This window comes from Macrotis lagotis, chromosome 2 (genome assembly GCF_037893015.1).
Source record: "Macrotis lagotis isolate mMagLag1 chromosome 2, bilby.v1.9.chrom.fasta, whole genome shotgun sequence".
Classification (NCBI taxonomy): Eukaryota; Metazoa; Chordata; class Mammalia; order Peramelemorphia; family Peramelidae; genus Macrotis; species Macrotis lagotis.
The window spans coordinates 38,166,479-38,184,019 of NC_133659.1; the positions used below are offsets into that span (position 1 = coordinate 38,166,479).

General features: G+C 37.7%; 1 protein-coding gene across 2 annotated transcripts in view; it reads right to left on the reverse strand.

The window, feature by feature from the left end:
• Positions 1–1,094: 1,094 nt before the first annotated feature.
• Positions 1,095–17,541, reverse strand: part of LRRC8D (leucine rich repeat containing 8 VRAC subunit D) — a 193,714-nt gene continuing 177,267 nt past the window's right edge. Inside the window, exons 1-4 of one of the 2 annotated variants that reach the window (XR_012475550.1) lie at positions 4,928–5,652; positions 4,766–4,838; positions 1,381–1,466; positions 1,095–1,224 (exon numbers count right to left, since the gene is read on the reverse strand). The gene's annotated coding sequence lies outside the window, so the exon portion shown is untranslated. Of the gene's footprint in view, positions 1,225–1,380; positions 1,467–4,765; positions 4,839–4,927; positions 5,653–17,541 lie in introns of those variants that run through there. The other variant, XR_012475549.1, reaches the window with a different exon arrangement.

Consider the following 17,541-nt stretch of genomic DNA (forward strand, 5'->3'; position numbering starts at 1 on the left):
AAAGGTGAACCAACACAATTGGCAACAGTAAAGCAGAAAAATAGTAGACAACTTTCAGTGATCTGGTATACAGCCCTGTTTGCTTATCTGGGTCAATATTCACAACCACTGATTGGTTTGTCTAAAATGATGGGGAAATACAGAAACTGCTAAATGAAAATGAGAACTCCACAAAGTTTACCAGCAGGATAGTTCATCCATTTCTAGGAAGGCAGCATTTAATTCCATTAAATTAAAGTACAAGCAAAGCTTAGAGAGATGCAGAACTCTTGGCTCAGCAAGAAGGCAGATGAAATTCAGTTTTATGCAAATATTAACACTCCAAAGTGCTTTTATACTGCCCTGAAGGTTATTTATGAGCCAAAGACATATAGTGCATCTCAACTACTCAGTGCTGATGGAGTCTTGTTGATTAATGATAGGGACATGATCCTAGTGAAATAGGCTGAATGCTTCCATAGTGTTCTTAAAAGACCATCATCAATCAATGCAGAAGCCACTGACTATTTGCCTCAAGTTGAAGTCAATCTGTCCCTAGCTGAAGCTCCAACTGAAGAAGGAGTTTTGAGTGCCATTAGGCTCCTTTCAACACCTGGTGTTGAGATTTACAAGTTGGGGGGGTGGTCCATTACTCATCCAAAAACTTACTGAAATTTGACAAATTATATGGCAAGAAGAGGTTATTCCTCAAGAATTCAAGGATGCCTCCATTGTCCATCTCTAGAAAGGGAAAGGGAATATAGATTGTCCTGTGAAATTAGCAGGAGAATTTCTCTCTTAGTCATTGCTGGTAAGATGAGTACGGCAGCAAGATCAGCCCCGCTCTGATGATAAATTCTTCAACTTGTAAAGGCTACAAGCCAAAATCAAAGTGGAAGGAGTGTTGGTACAGGATCTTCTGTTCGCAGATGATTGATTATGCCCTTAATGTAGCTTCTGTACCTGAGATGCAACAAAGTATGGTTGGATTCTCTGCTGCTTGTGCTAATTTTGGTCTAACAATTATGTTGGGAATGGTTGTGTACTGGGAATACTGTAAATTATCACCAGATGCCTTTAAGCATCAGAACCTTGTTTGACTAAGTACCATGGGAGTAGGAGTGAATTAGAGACTGGAAAGGCATTTAAGCACTTTTATTCTGGTAAATAGATGGAGCCCTTGGAGATCTTGATGGAGTTCTTGTCTCCTTTGTAATCCTTGTCTCTGGCCCCTCCAAACCTCACCTGGGGAAGATTGAAAGAGTCTAGTAAGTGGGACTATACACAATGAACACCAAGAAAATACAGGTGCTCCCTCAGTCAGTACCACACCATCCATATGTGGAACCATCAATTAAAGCAAATGGAGAAGCTTTGAGGACTGTGGTCAAGTTCACTTACCTTGGCAGTGTCCTTTCCAGGGAGGTATACATTGACAATGAGGTTGACACGTGAATTGCCAGAGTTATCTCAGTATCCGGAAGACTCTGAAAGAAAGTGTGGGAGAGAAAATGTAGTAGACTAATGACCAAATTGCAGGTCTACAGAGCCTTGTGTTGATCTTATTTCTGTATGCCTGTGAAACCTGTGCAATCTCCAGCACCATGTCAGGAAACTGAATCGTTTCCATTTAAACTGTCTTAGGAAGATTCTGAAGTTCACCTGGCAGGAGAAGATACCAGACAATGAGGTTCTTTCTTGAACTAAACTGGCAAGTTTAAGTACACTTGCCAAAAAGACTATTTTATGGAGAACTCACATAGGGTAAGTATTCACAAAGGAGTCAGAAGTGATACTGGGAAACTTTGAAAGTCTCTCTTCAGAGCTTTAAAATTGATTATGCAGCATAGGAGACACTGACACAGGACCACCCAACATGGAGGGCCCTCATCAGTGAGGGCATTGTATTCCATGAGGAAGGTAGAATTGAAGCAGCTCAAAGTAAATGTGAGATACTTAAGTTTAGAGTAAGCACCCAGGTGTTCACAGGGACTATTTGTGCCCAACCTGTGATGGAGCTTTCCAAGTTCATATTGTTCTAGGTTAGATGATCAGTCACAGTCAGACGCACTGTAATTTGTCTCTAATGTGAGATATCAATTGGTCTTCTTTGATAACAAAAGCCAAGAACCAACCAGGCAGTCATACAAAGTAGGTTTTAGAAAGGAAGAACTATAGCTGCTTACTCCTTACTTACTTAAATGTACTAAGCCCCAGGGATCAATTAAAATTCTATATCCTTCCCAATGTCAAAGATAGAAGTCAATAAAATTAAGTGTGGCCAGGATCATAGAGAAACAGGCATCCTGTAATGTAGTTATTAGGGCCGTCATAATGTTAATTGATCGTGTCCTTTAACCCAGTAATAGCATTGCTAGGATTATGGCCTAAGGGGATGAAAAAGAGGAAAAGAGGAGGAGGAGGAAAAGGAGTAGGTAAAGAAGAAACAAAAAAAAGAGGAAGAAAAGAAGCAGAGAAAGAAGAAAGGAGAGAGAGAGAGAGAGAGAGAGAGAGAGAGAGAGAGAGAGAGAGAGGAAGGAAAAAAGGAAAGAAAGAAAGAAAATGAAGAAGAAAGAAGAATAGATATAGTCAGTTGGTACTGTGAATAGAGTGCTAGGACTAGAATTAAGAATTCCTGAATCAAATTCTGCCCTCAGATACTTATTAATTGTGTGATTCTAAGCAAGTCACCTAAACTCCATTTTCTTTAGTTTCTTCATCTGTAAAATGGGGATGATAATAATAGTAATAATAATAATAATAATAATAATAACATACGTTCCAAGCTTGTAATGAGCAATAATGGAGATGTTTATAAAGCAATTAGCACAGTATTTGGTCCACAGTAAATGCTAGGTAAATGTTAATTATTATTAGTATTGCATTATTAATGTTATTATGAAAAAAGAAGTAGGGAGAGTGAAAAGAAGAGATGATTTTTATAAAACTGAACATATCTTTTAGCCCACTGATCAGATTGCTAGGATTTTGTTCTAAGGTTAAAAAAGAAGGAAGGGGAAGAAAGAAGAAAAAAATTAAAGAAAGAAAAAAAGAAGAGAGTAACCATTTATATACAAATATTCATATCTATTCTTTTTGTACAAGGAAAGGGCAACAACAAATATAAAAAAGGAGGTGTTAATAAATAAAGTGTGGTAGATCGGTGCTCATGGATTATTATTTCACCACGAGAAAGCTTGTGTGTACTTATTAAAATGGAGTAAGCAGAATCCAGAAAATAATATATTTTATCCAATGACTATAGCAATATAAATAGAGCGACAAGCGCTTATTTTTTAAAAATGAAATTTCTGTGTAACTGATGAAATAAGTTTGACCCCAGATAAGAGAGAAGAAATTATTTTGCCCTTTCTTCTTTGCAGAGGTGGGAGATTATATAGAATATGGTCTACTGCCAAGAGTTGTGGCTCATTCCTCTCACTGGGAGGCTAAGGCTAGCAGAGTCTGGAAGTTCTGAGCTGTTGTAGGATATGTGGATCAGGTATCCAAACTGAGTATAATATCAATAGGTTGGGCCTAGAGGGGAGCATACAGGTCACAGTATTGTCTAAGGAAGCATAAATTCGTCCAGGTTGGAAAATGAAGCAGATCAAAGTTTCCATGTTGAATAGAGTGAGATCAGGTGGTGAATAGCTGCTATATTTCTAGTCTAGTTGAGATAAAGAAATCTATTATTTTTTAATGAAAAATTAGACTATTTTTTAAAAAAAGCACTGCAAACTGTCAAATTTGGTTGCTACATTGCTTGGTTTTGCAGAAATCCATTCTCCCCAGCTGTCTCTCTCTGTCCTTCTTTTTCACTTTGTGCTATAATGGAGGTGATGTAGCAACAAAATATATGAAGGGATATAAATGAAATCTATCTATTTGGGCAAGTAAAATAAAACACTATATGAAAATTTAGGTGCTCTATTTTGTTTTAGAACCCGTGACTTGCAATTTAGAGGTATCTTATGTTTTATAACCTTTTGAGATTAGGGAATATTTCCCTAGCCATCCATATACTTTGAGAGAACTTAAGGCAAAAGAAGACGGGTAACTCAAGCAGAGGATTATCCTATCCAACAGACCCATGACCTCTGATAGATCACAGGAAAAGGAATCTGAACTGCCTCACGAAGGCACTGAGCCGCTAGCTTTCTCTGTTCTGACCTATCTTTTCCCTGCAAATAGTAATAGCAGATGACCTACTAGGTGATACAGCAAAACCTCTGCTAGATCAAGCCCAGAGAAATTAAAGATGGAAGAAAGTAGCCCATATGCACAAAGAGACTTAGAAACATCACTTGTGAGCTTGCAAAAAAACCCTTGAAATTAAAGTGGGAAATGACTGAACAAAATTATGGTGTAATCCTGATCATTCTAGCCCCGACAGCCTAAAGGCAGATATGCTACATCTCACCCCTTTGGCATAGTGCTCTGTTACTCTTAAGGAGGGTTAGGGGAAATCTACTTTCTCTGCTAATGGTGCCAGCTCCCCACAAATGGTCTTCCCTCATCCTAGTTCCATTTTACCTCTAACAGTCTGATAAACTTTTACAAAGAAATACTGACTTCAAACGGACAAAAGCATCAATACAAATTTACTCCCTAATAAGTGGGGTTTATCTTTATATCATCTCAGTCTCTAGGGAGGGGAAGAGAATTATATTTAAAGCTTAGTTCAGTTCCTAGCTAGCACAGTTACAAGTCCACCTCCTGCCTTGTCCTTGAGTCCTAGGTATCCAAGAGCTTCCCTGTTGGGATAATGCCTATACTATCTCACCTGGAATCCTGGCTCCAAGGCTGCCTTGGTTCAAATTCTTGGGTCCACTGAGAATCATAATTGGCACCTAAAACTGAGGACAAATACAATAGGAAACTGAAATACATCAAACCACAGAACCTAAAAGGAGATTTTTTTTAGTTCATTTTATGTCTTCTGCACCTGTGGGCTAAACAGTGTGATCTTCACTCTCTGGGATACATCAGGAAAACAGCACAAAATAAAGAGAGAGGGCCTGCTCCAGTTTCGCGATTTTTAAAGATGTGATCTGTTCGGACTATTCAGTCACTCGAAGGAGGCCATTCCCATCCACGAAATAGAGAAACAAAGAAAAACGAAGTACCTCCATGTTAAATGATCTGGACATGCTACAAGGTCCCAGTACAATTGTATCTGAATATAATGAAATGTCATTATGCCATAAGAAAAGATGAAAGGGACAGTTTCATAGAAACCTGGAAAAACCTGAATGAACTGATGCAGAGCAATTTATACAACAACAACATTATGAAGACAAACAATTTTAAAAAACTTAACATCCCTGATCAATGCAATGATCATCCAGAGATGGTGCATGCTATACATACCTTCTGAAGGAAGGGATAAACTCATTTGGTTCTCTTTATATCATCTCTGATTTTTTCTGTCTCCTTAACCCAGTTGTAAAATGATAAATTGGTCAGACCTAATCTGCTTGGTTGGAGAACATTAATGAAAAACCCGTTTGCGGGTCCATGACCCAATCCCCTCTATAATGGCCTGAGTAGTAACAATACCTGTCCAGACCAGGAAAATGAACCCTATTTTGATTAATTTTTTTGCTTCAAGGAGCATGATAAGAAAGCTGAGTTGGGAATCAGAGTCTTTCATGAATCTTGGATTAATTTGTTTCCGCAGTAACACCCCAACTTTGATCAAATAATAAATATAACATGTGGCTGCATCAAGGCTTTTACCAGAATTGAAATAATTCTCTTAGTCTAAAAAGAATTAGATCTGGGCAGCAAGGTAACTCAGTGGATAGAGCACCAACCCTGGAGTCAGGAGGACCTGAGTTCAAATCCCGCCTCAGACACTTAATAATTACCTAGCTGTGTGACCTTGGGCAAGTTACTTAACCCCATTGTCTTGCAAAAAAAAAAGAACCCAACCAAAAACAAAATAAAGAGCATTAGATCAATGACTGAAATCTGTAGGATCTGAATTCACTTATTAACTGTTTGATCCTGGGCAAATCACTTAGCCTCTGTATGCCTCAGTTTCCTTAACTGTAAAATAGAGAAAATAATAGAAACTACCTCCTAACATAGTTGTGAACATCAAATGAATTGATATCTTTAAAGTACTTAGCACAATGCTTGGAATAAGATAGGCACTGTAAAAGTGCTTGCTATTATTTATTATTATTATTAATTATTATTATTATATCACCTGATGAGCCTTTGAGGAGCTGACATTTATTTATTTTTTCATTCATTCCTGTATTCCTTCATCAGTCAAAGCACCTTGATCTTTGACACAGACACATGTATGAGAATAGAATGAAGCTGTCTTTTCTTTTGATCCAGAGTCATCCCCATTCTTTAAAAGTTCCTGGTGCCGAAGACTCTGGGAGGTTGTAGTGCAACTTGACATGTGAAACACTGACACCTTGGGAAGACCACCAAGTCCCCAGAGCCCACTCTCCTCTGCTAAAAGAGGACTCATCTCATTCTTTTGCTCTGAGACAGAGCCCTGCTCTGTCACTGTTGTATAAAAGCTCCTACCAATTCCAATGGCTGACATTTATATAGTTCTCTCTAGACATTGTAAAGCTCTCTATAGACATTACCTCATTTAATCTTTATAATAACCCTGAGACATTTTGGCATAATGGATAGAAAGCTGACCTCAAAGGCATGAGAACTTGGGTTCCAGCCTTATCTCTGATACATATAAGCTGTGTGAATCTGGGCAAATCCCTGCATCTCTTAGAGCTTTGGGAATAGAGGGAATGCTGACCTGCATCCACAGAAGTTTTCTCCCAAGAGAGTTCCCCATACAAATACTTCCATCCCCTAATAGTCCAGTAAAGTTACATGTATTCATATCCCCATTTTACAGGGAATGAAACTGAGGTTGAGACATCATGGTGATTTGTCCATGATTACACAGTTGATAAGTATTAGAAGTATAGGATTATTGAATATCAGTGCAGAAGAAAAATTAGATATCATTAAGTGCTTATTATACAAAAGACAATCACAGTTAGTAAGTAAGCTTATTTCTCAAATCAAGTAGCACCTAGCTTGTGTCCATTTCTCTATCTGTTCTATTTACATTATCCCAGAAGTCTTTCATCTGTTCAGGAATCCTATCTCTCCCCACCTACATAGCATATAGTATTAAAGGAAGTATAAGTAGTCTGGAGTGATTTGAGACAGTATGAACATATAAAAGTATAAGGGGTAGGGACTCCAGACAATGATTACTGTTGTTTTTTGTAATTCACCTTACTATTTATGCTTTTTGTTTTCTCTTGATTTTTCACAGCAGAGTTTTTTTTAATTTTTTCTAAGTTCTTCATAGAATTCTCTTTCATAAATTTGTCTTTAAAAGATTCCCTTATAAAACAATATTTAAGATAGTTCTTATAAGAAAGAGGTTCACCCTCACCTTCTTTCTATATTCTCCAAAGATTCTTCTTAGGGAAACTTCCCATTAAAACATTTTTTTTTCCCAACTGGCTCTGTAGGAAGACTTTTCTCAACTAATTTGAAATTGCCAGCCCAAAACTACTTTGGAAGCAGCATCTTGTTTGACTTGTCACACTACAGTAACAGTATCTGGAGTCAAAAGAAATTAGACTAATAATATCAGCCACCTAGACTTGCCTCTACAATTTGTACCCACTGCTCCTAATTCTTTCCTTTGAAAGGAAATAGAAAAATGTCATCTCTCTTCCATCTGCTCTTCCAAATCCTTGATGGTTCTGCCTTCTATCTCTACCTCCCTTCACCCAAATCTTTTCATATTCCAGGTGTCTAGTTCCTTCCATTGCTCCTTATATATCATGGATTCAAGGTTCGCCATCGACCTGTCTGCTATTGATTGTCTCCAGCTTATCAACATCCTTTTTAAACTACGATTCTCACAACCACAGATCATACTCCAGATGTGATCTGGACCAGGTAGAGTCTAGAAATGCTACTCTGAATTCTCTTATCCAGAAGAGGTCATTTTGTTATTGCTGGGTCTTTTTTTTGGTGGATATTAGTAATTTTAAGGGATGGGAGAGAGTTCATTCATTTATTTTTCAAATTTCATAATAGCCCTGCAATAGTGATATATCCCTGGAATAAAAATGACCCAACTGACCTGCTCCCAGTAGCCAGCTGCATTATTTGTATTTGCTCAGTACAGCTAAGGTAATGCTAATTAACTGATGTACACTAAACCACTTTCCTAAGAGCCCCACCGCTATAAGGTCTACTGGGTTATCGAGTAACGTTTCAACATGATTTGTAGGGTCAGTTTGAAAGCATAGACATCAGAAATATTTAATTATGTTTCCTCCCAGGAGAAAGAGCTCACCACAGATTAGCATATCTGTAACTGGCAAATTACCAGAGAAATAATGTCTTTTCTTAATTAAAATAACTGGCTAGCAAATATGTTGACTTGGCTGAGATTTTACATTGAGCATCTCTTCTTGAAAGGTTTATCTTCTGCATAGCTGTGACTGAGGTAGAGCAGAGAAAGGCTCCAAACAGTTAAAATTTTTCTATGTAGTCTCTTTTATTAAAGGAAGAAGCTTTATCTTTTTTCTCTTATCCCTGTTATTAGTTATAATAATAAATATTTATGTTAATAAAAATCATAAGAAATGGGGATAATAGCAGAACCTATCTCAGAATTGTTGTGGGGTGTTAAATGAGACAATATTTGTAAAGCCCTTGGCATGGTGCCTAGTACATAGTAGATCCTTGATAAATTCTTGTTCCCTTCTCCCACTACCCCATAACAGCTAAAATTATATAGTTCTTTAAGTTTTGCATAGCACACACTACAAATATTTTTTTATTTTATTCTGACAACCCTGGGCATAAATATACCCTATGAGATAAATACTATTATTATTCCCATTTTAGAAATAAGGAAAGTTAGGTGGCACCGTACTGGACAGAGTACTGGACTTGGAACTAGAAAGACTCATCTTCATGAGTTCAAATCCAATCTCAGACACTGACTAGCTGCGTAACCCTGGGCAAGTCATTTAACTATTTGCCTCAGTTTCCTTATCTGTAAAATGAGCTGGGAAAGAAAAAGACAAAGCATTCCAGTATCTTTGCCAATAAACTCCAAAGAAGGTCATGAAGAATCAGACACTTCTGAAAAATGGCTTAGAAACAACTGAGGTATGCAGAGGTTAAATGAATTGTCCGAAGTCTCACAGCTAGTCAGTATCTGAGACTGTATTTGAACTCAGATCTTGTCTCTAGGTCCAGTGCTGCATACTTTAGCTGCCTCATTTAGTTAATAAAGTGATGGGAGATTAAACAATCCATAGAGGCCTTTAAATTTAGAAGTGGAGATCATTTCATGGATGAGGAAGCTGAAGTCCAGAGTTATCAAATGCTCAAGGGTGACACAAATAGTAAATGAGAAAGTTATTTTACTTTCTGGGCTTCATGTAGCTCAAACTTAGCTGCCTTAGATAAGAGTACTTCAAGAAAAAAAAATCTATTGATATAATAATGCTGTCTCTCCATTGGACTTCTATTTTTTTTTTGTGGAGGGGTGAGACAATCAGAGTGAAGTGACTTGCCTAGGGTTACACAACTAGCAACTGTCCGAGGCTGAACTCAGGTCTTTCTGATTTCAGGATCAGTGTTCCATCCACTGCTCCACCTAACTTCCCCTTTCCATTGGACTTCTTTCAGGCACATTTCCAAATTTCCAAATACTGACAAAGGAAACACATGAAGTACTGTCATCATCAATCTCAGAGAACACTAGAAAAACAGTGATTCAGTTTGACTGCAAATACATTTCCCAGTTGACTCCTCCTTTATCACTCAGAAGAGTGATAAATAAATGAATGAACAGCTGGATGAATAACTGAATGTAAATTTTAAAGTATTTGTTAAGTGATTACTATTTGTTGGGCTCTGTACTAAATTCTGATAATCCAAGCATAAAAATGAATAATCTCTGCCCTCTTGGAAGTTATATTCTAATAGAAGATTATATCCACATAGGCATATATGTGTGTGTATGTTTCTATGCATATATAATCTTCTATGTATGTATATATGTGTATATAGAGTCATATAAATATATATATATGTATACTTATATAGATAAGATGATAGTGGAAGCCATGGAAGGGAAGTACTGTCTGAGAAATCAAAGTGTGAATTGAGTCTTTAGGGCAGTCATTTGATAAGCCTGTTCCAGAAGCAATAGTAATGTTGATTCACTTGTGCTTGGGTCAAGATGTAGAAAGTACTGGGGCGCTTAGGTGGCACAGTGAATAGAGCACCAGCCCTGGAGTCAGGAGGACCTGAATTCAAGTCCAGCCTCAGACACTTAATAATTATCTAGCTGTGTGGTCTTGGGCAAGCCACTTAACCTCATTGCCTTGCAAAAAAAAAAGAAAAGATGTAGAGCTCCAGATTCAATAGAATACAGTGAAACATGACCCAACATAGTATAGGGGCATATCTCTAGGGGCCTTCTGAATAGTTTGGTCAAGGTTAGCCTAGCCATCATTCAATCAACAGGAACAGGAGGTAACTCTGTGTGTGTGTGTGTGTGTGTGTGTGTGTGTGTGTGTGCATGCGCACGCATGAATGTGTGTGCATGTGTGTGTATGTGTGTATTGTGTGGTGTGTGTGGTGGGGGGGTTAAAGTCAAGGATAGATTGTGATGGAAAATGAAAAATATGAAGAATGACACAGAAGCTATGTTTATATGTGAGCAGGGCATGATATTGAGGGAGAGAACAGAAAAACAGATTTTCTGGTTCTTGCTATCAGAATGGATAATCTTTCATGCATTTATTCACTCAGCAAACATTTTTTAAGTATCTACTGAGAAATAGGGATACAAAGGCAAAAATGAAATGCCTCTGCTCTCAAAGAGCTTATATTCTATTCTGTAGAATATATTATTCTATTCCAAATGTGAACATCAAGAATATACTAAGGAAATATTAGGTGATGAGAAGAAGGTGGAGATTAGCTCCTTGGAGTGGGATCAGAATTGGATTCAAGCAGAAGGTGCCATTTGAGCCGAACCTTGAAGAAAACAGGATTCTATCAAGTAGAGGTATATGGTTCATGCAGGTTGACCCTTACAGATATTAATAATTAGCAAAGATCTGTGAATGTTAAAGATAGCCAATTAGAAGTTAAGTAAAGAGAAGGGCCCACAATTACATCATTATCATCATGCTGAATAGAGTTCTTAATTTGGGACTCACAGATTTCAGGGGACTGTGAACTTGGATAAGGAAAATATATATTTATTTTCAATAAACTCTAATTGAAATTTAGCATTTCTTTCCATTATGAATTTTTTCACCTTTTAATACCTTTATTATTTGAATTTATTTAGTATTTTATTTTTCTCCAGTTAAATGTAAAACAATTTTATCATTCATTTTTTAAAACATTGAGTTCTAAACTTTCTCCCTTTCTCCCTTCCCAATTCCCTCACTGAGAAAGCAAGCATAGGTTAGACATGTGCAGTCATGCAAAAGATTTCCATATTAGTCATGTTATGAAAGAAAACATAGCCCCCCCCCCAAAAAAAATCCTAAAAATATATAAAGTTTGCTTCAATCTGTATTCAGGTACTATTAGTTCTTATTTTGGGAATGGGTAGCATTGTTCATCTAAAGTCCTTCAGAGTTCTCTTGGATCATTGTAATGCTAACAATACTATTGTGAATTTTTTTTAAAATTCCAAGTAGGATCAAAAGAAACAAATATTTCTTGTTTTTTGTTTTGTTTTGTTTTGTTTTGTTTTTGCAAGGCAATGGGGTTAAGTGGCTTGCCCAAGGCCACACAGCTAGGCAATTATTAAGTGTCTCAGGCTGGATTTGAACTCAGGTACTCCTGACTCCAAGGCCAGTGCTCTATCCACTGTGCCACCTAGCCACCCCAAAACAAATATTTCTTAAAGGAATTGTCTTAGCAACCATATGAAAGTATGCTCCAGATCACTACTTATAAGAGAAATACAACTCAAAAGCATGCCAAATTTTCACTTTATAATGAGCAAATTTTCAAAAATTGCCAAAAAAGATAGGAATGAACAATGTTGGAGAGTACAGGGACAGCTAGGTGGTGCAGTGGATCAAATATCAGCCCTGGAGTTAAAGAGGATTTGAGTTCAAATTTGGACTCATACGCTTAATACTTACTTAGCTGTGCGACCTTGGGTAAGTCACTTAACCCCATTGCCTTGCAAAATTTTTTTTAAATGTTTGAGAGTAAAAATAGCATAGTGACACCATGTTGGTGAAGCTGTAGAGTTTGGCTAGACTCTCTTTGGGGAAGAAAACAAGTATTCAAAAAGCACCTTCTCTGGGCAAGTCATAACATTAAATGCTTTAATAAATTTTATTTCATCTGATCTTCACAACATCCTTGAAAGGTTATTGTCTCTACTTTACAGTTGAGGAAACAGACTATAAACTGTGTCTTGCCTCAAATGACATTTCTAATGAGTATTGGAGATCAAATTTGAATTCATGTCTTCTTGCTACAGGCCCAATGCTTTATCCACTAGATGCCCCTATAGCACATGCTCAAAAAAGGTCCATAATGTAGATACACACACACACACACACATACACACACAAACACAGATGTAGAAAGCTATTGGAGGAGGATCAGAGCAGTAACGAGCATGGAGTCAACAAGACTTTGCCCCAAGATAGTGTTAATCAGGAGGGAATGAGTCTTCCTAGTAGCAAATTAGCAATTAGCCTCTAAGTCTTCCACCAAACTGAGACTGCCATGCAACCAACCAACTCCAGGTTATCATCCCTAAGTCCCAATGCTGAGGAATTCCTATCCAGAGCAGGAACCAATTCCCCATTTCCTATCCTTTTAATCTCTTTGAGACTGCTGCCCTTATGTCACATTAAGTGTTCCCACAAAAGGAATAGAATATCTTCTATGCTATGGCCTTACTCCATTCTCTCATTCACTGTTTTTGACCCAGGTGAAAATAATTCCTCTCTTTATTTGGCAAGGCAATGGGGTTAAGTGACTTGCCCAAGGTCACACAGCTAAGTATTAAGTTTCTGATTCCAGGGCTGGTGCTCTATTCACTGCACCAGGAAGGTCTAATTTTGCCAGTTTAAGGGGAGTGAGAGGGCATCAACACCAGTTTATCTCCTTAGTGGAATGCTTTACTCTCCTCATTCTGAAGATCTTTGTAGCACAGACAACACAGGAGAGGGTGGCTTCTATCAGCTACAGAAGAGGGAGTTGGTAGTCTGTCATGGGGAGTTTCTTTTTTACTTTTCCTCATAGGAAAGGTCTGTACAGAGAGGGAGAAGTAGTTGGAGATCACCTAACCCTTTTATTTATGTCTTCCCAACTTGCCAGGGTAGTGAAGTGGTGTAATGGATAGAACACCGGGTCCTGGAGTCAGGAAGACCTCTGCTTAATTCTAGCCTCAGACAGTTGTATGACCCTGAGCAAGCCACTTTACCCCATTTTCCTCAGTTTCCTCATGTGTAAATAAGCTAAGGAAGGAAATGGCAAACCACTTCAATATCTTTACCAAGAGAATCCATGGCACTGGGTCATGAAGTATCAGACACGACTGAAACAACAACATCAATGATAGCAACAACAAAACAACACTTTTGTCTACAGGGGCAGGAGTGAGTAGAAAATCATATTCATTTCAGATACAGTTTTTGCAAACAACCTCCTCAAACTAATTGGGGTGGGTAAGGGTTGCTGCCTCCTCCAAGCTTCAACGTCTCTCTAGGATAATCCTATCAAGGCCAGATCAAATGCCAGTCAGCAAGGAAAGCAGAATCAGGCAGAAAACTGCCTTAAAGGAAAATTCATTAAAAATGGTATATGTGAAAGAGATAATGTCACTGTGTGGCTCATTCCAGGAAGAAGTATTATATCACCTGAGGGGACAAGGGCAAAGCCTATATATGTTATGGGTATCGTCTGTCTATCAACATTGTAGACCCTCAGCAAATAGAGAAAGAAAAAAAGCCAACCTAACATGAATGAGCCCTGGCACCACCAACTTAGAAACAAGTCTGTTCCATTTCAACTCCTTCCCTGAACTTATCCAATATTCTACAGTGTGGGAGGGGCATCCCTTTTTATTTTTTTGCTACAGCCCCTTCCAATTGTGTTCTTTTAGTTTGGAGAGTTCAAGTACTCCAGTTCCATTTCCTTACTAACTGATTAGATTAGCTTTTACAGAAGAAAAATGACTTCAAAAGTATAGCAAGGGCAAACAAACAAACAAACAGCTCCCAAGGGTACAATCCCCTCTTTTTTTTGGTTGTTCAGTCATTTTTTTCAGACTTCATGATCTGTTTAGGGTTTTCTTGGCATAGTACTGTAATGATTTGCTATTTCCTTCTCCAGTTTATTTTACAGATTGAGGAAACAGGGGCAAACAAGGCTTAATGACTGGCCCAGGGTCATACAAAGAGTAAAAGTCTATGACAGATTTGAAATCAGGAAGAGGAGTCTTCCTGACTCCAGCCCAGGTACTCTCTCCACTGGGCTACCTAGCTGCCCATAACCCCCTCTATCCTGCCTCAGTCTGGGGATAGAAGAGATTAGGTTCACAGTTTAATTCAGCTCATTTCTTATATTGCATTAGTCCTCCCAAGTTTCAAGTTTAACGTGGGATGAGGTGGTCATCCTGGGCTAGTTTTCCAGAAGCCTGGCTGCCCAAGGCTTCTCTCCTAGGCTTGCTATAATGTCTGGTCCAAAATCCTGAGATTCAATGTCCCCATGGCTCAAGCTCCCTGGCTAGGGATCCCACTATATGGAGAAGACTATTTCTCAGGGCTACATGACTTTAAGGAAGGGGAAAGTGGTCCCTAGGCCCTTTCCTACTATCTGCTTGATATTGCCTGCAGTGATTCATTCATTCATTCATTCATTCCGGACACCGGTGGAAAAGGGAGAATTAGACTTTTTCCAATCAAGTGGTTTTAAAGATGCAGCCAGTTCTGACTAGGCATCTAATGGAAAGACACTGCTCCCAACCTCTAGGTAGGGCAGTGCAAAATGTCCATAAATGCACCTCACCTTCCTTCACCCAGAAACAGATCCCTGGTATCTCCCCTGTGAGTATCTCCATTCCAGATGATCTGGACATGGGCCAAATCCTATCACCCCAATGACTCCTGGTTTTTCCTCTTGTAACCAACTGGACTTGGTTTACCAAGTTACACAGATTTAAAATACATGGGGCTTTGATATCCTTCTTCTGCTCCAAATCTTTTAGATTAGACACTTGTGAAGAGATGTTTATGCTTTTCGGTTGACTTTAGAATGGAAACTGCAAACTACATCCTCTCCTTTTTGTTCGTTCTTCAATAAGATGATATACCTTGAACTCTCCAAAGTCTAATGAAATCAAATGAGGTAAGATATAACAAAACATGTTGATAAGTGGACAAGTTGAATACTTTATAAAAAATAAACTGCTCAGAGAAGTCAGGGGACCTGTGTTTAAATCCCACATGTGCTGGTTGTTCCAAGAATGCACTTTGGCAGGTGAAAGATGCATGCTTTATCCAAGAGCTAGTGTGTCTGTGGGCTCTTTGGTATGTAGAATCTCTTTCATAAGAGCTTCCCAGAGCAATCACAGTGGAAGAAAGGTAGCCTGGTATATTGGAAAGAGCTCTTGATATTGTAGTCCAAAGACCTGGGATTGAAGCTTGCAACTTCTATTTAATATATGAGGGAATTTGGGCAAAATAGTTAACTTTTCTTTACTCCTAATAAGGAGGCTATTGGATTGTCTGAAGCCTGTTAAATGGGATGTAAAAATTGACTTCAGGCCTCAAACATTCTTCAGATTAGAAGTTGAAAAGGGAGTCAAAGCTTCCTCAAGTAATTTGACTTAGTGAATTTAGAAAAAGTCTCCTTTCCCTCTCAATCAGTCCATTGATCTAACTTAATCTATAACCTGACTTGGTTTACCTATCAAGTCTGTTTCACTAGGTTTGTATCCTTAGGATATGTATGAGATCCTGATTCTGTTTAATTAAGTTTGGTCAACTTTTATGACTTTTTAAAGGAATTATAGGATTATGAATCTCTTTTTAAAAAAACTTTCATAGCTTAAAAGATTTTTTGACATTGTAATATGTAAAATAATTTATTTCTTGGTCACTCTAATGTCATTTTGTCTATTAAAAGTCTTTTAAGGATTCTGACCTTTGTTCAGGTTATTTTTTTCCATTCTTAAGCATAATAAAACCTAGGTTTTTACCTCTATAATTTCTGCATTGTAGTACATTTATTTAAGAAGTAGGAATGGACCCCATAAACTCAGAGTTTATGGCACAATTGACTTCTCAATCTTCACCCAGAGATAGAATGAGTTGCCAAATTTTGTCCTTTTTTTTAGTATTTTATTTCTTGCAATTACATGTAAAGACAATTTTTAACATTCATTAAATAAATTTTATGTTTCTCCCTCATCTTCCCCTCCTTTGGGATAGCAAGTAATGTGATATAGGTTATGTATATATTGTATTATGTATATCTATCTATCTATCTATTCAATCATGTAAAACATATTTCTGTATTAGTTATCTTGTGAAAGAAATAGACCAAAAGAAAAATATACACACAAAAAGATCAAAACAGTAAGCTTTGATCTGCATTCAGACTTCATCAGTTCCTTCTCAGGATGTGGATAGCATTTTCCATCCAAATTCTAGATTTTCTATTTCTGAAAAATATATCCCTTACTTCTCCTCTACTCAGACAAGACATCACCCTAGTTCAACTCCTTACCATCTTTCCTCTAATGTATTGCAATAGCCAACTAATTGATCTACCTGCCTCAAATCTCTGAGCCTTCCAATCTAGTCTCCTGGTTGCTCTAGCATGATTTACCTAAAGCATAAGTCTGATTATGTCACTTGCTATTCAAAAAAACTTCCCTAGTTCCCTAATTTTATAAGAGAAAAATAGTTCTGGAATGTATAGTTCATTACAATCCGCTCTCTTCTTTTCTTAGAAGTGTTTTTTTTTTATTTTTACTTTTTGATGAGGTAATCAGGGTTAGGTGACTTGCCCAAGGTCACAAGCTAACATGTGTCAAGTGTCTGAGGGTGGATTTGAATTCAGGTCCTCCTGACTTCGGGGTTAGTATCCTACATGCTGTCATCTTCTTACATATTATTCTCCATCTCCTCTACATTCTGGCCAGACTAGACTTTTTTCTATTCCTCAGACCCAGTACTTCATCTCCTATCTCCATATCTTTGCATTAGCTGTCTTCCATGTCTGGAATGCTTTTCCTCCTCACCTCTACTTTCTAGGCTTGATTTCTTCAAGACTCAGGTCAAATGCCTGACCTATCTTTCCACAAAAGACCCTTTCCAGTCCTCCCAGATACTAATACCTTCCCTTCTAATATTACTTTGTATATTATAATGTAATATGCAATGTAATATTATAATAGAAAAATAATACATAAAGTGTCTACATATATATATATATATATATATATATATATATTATGTATCCATTCATAAATATGCCTGT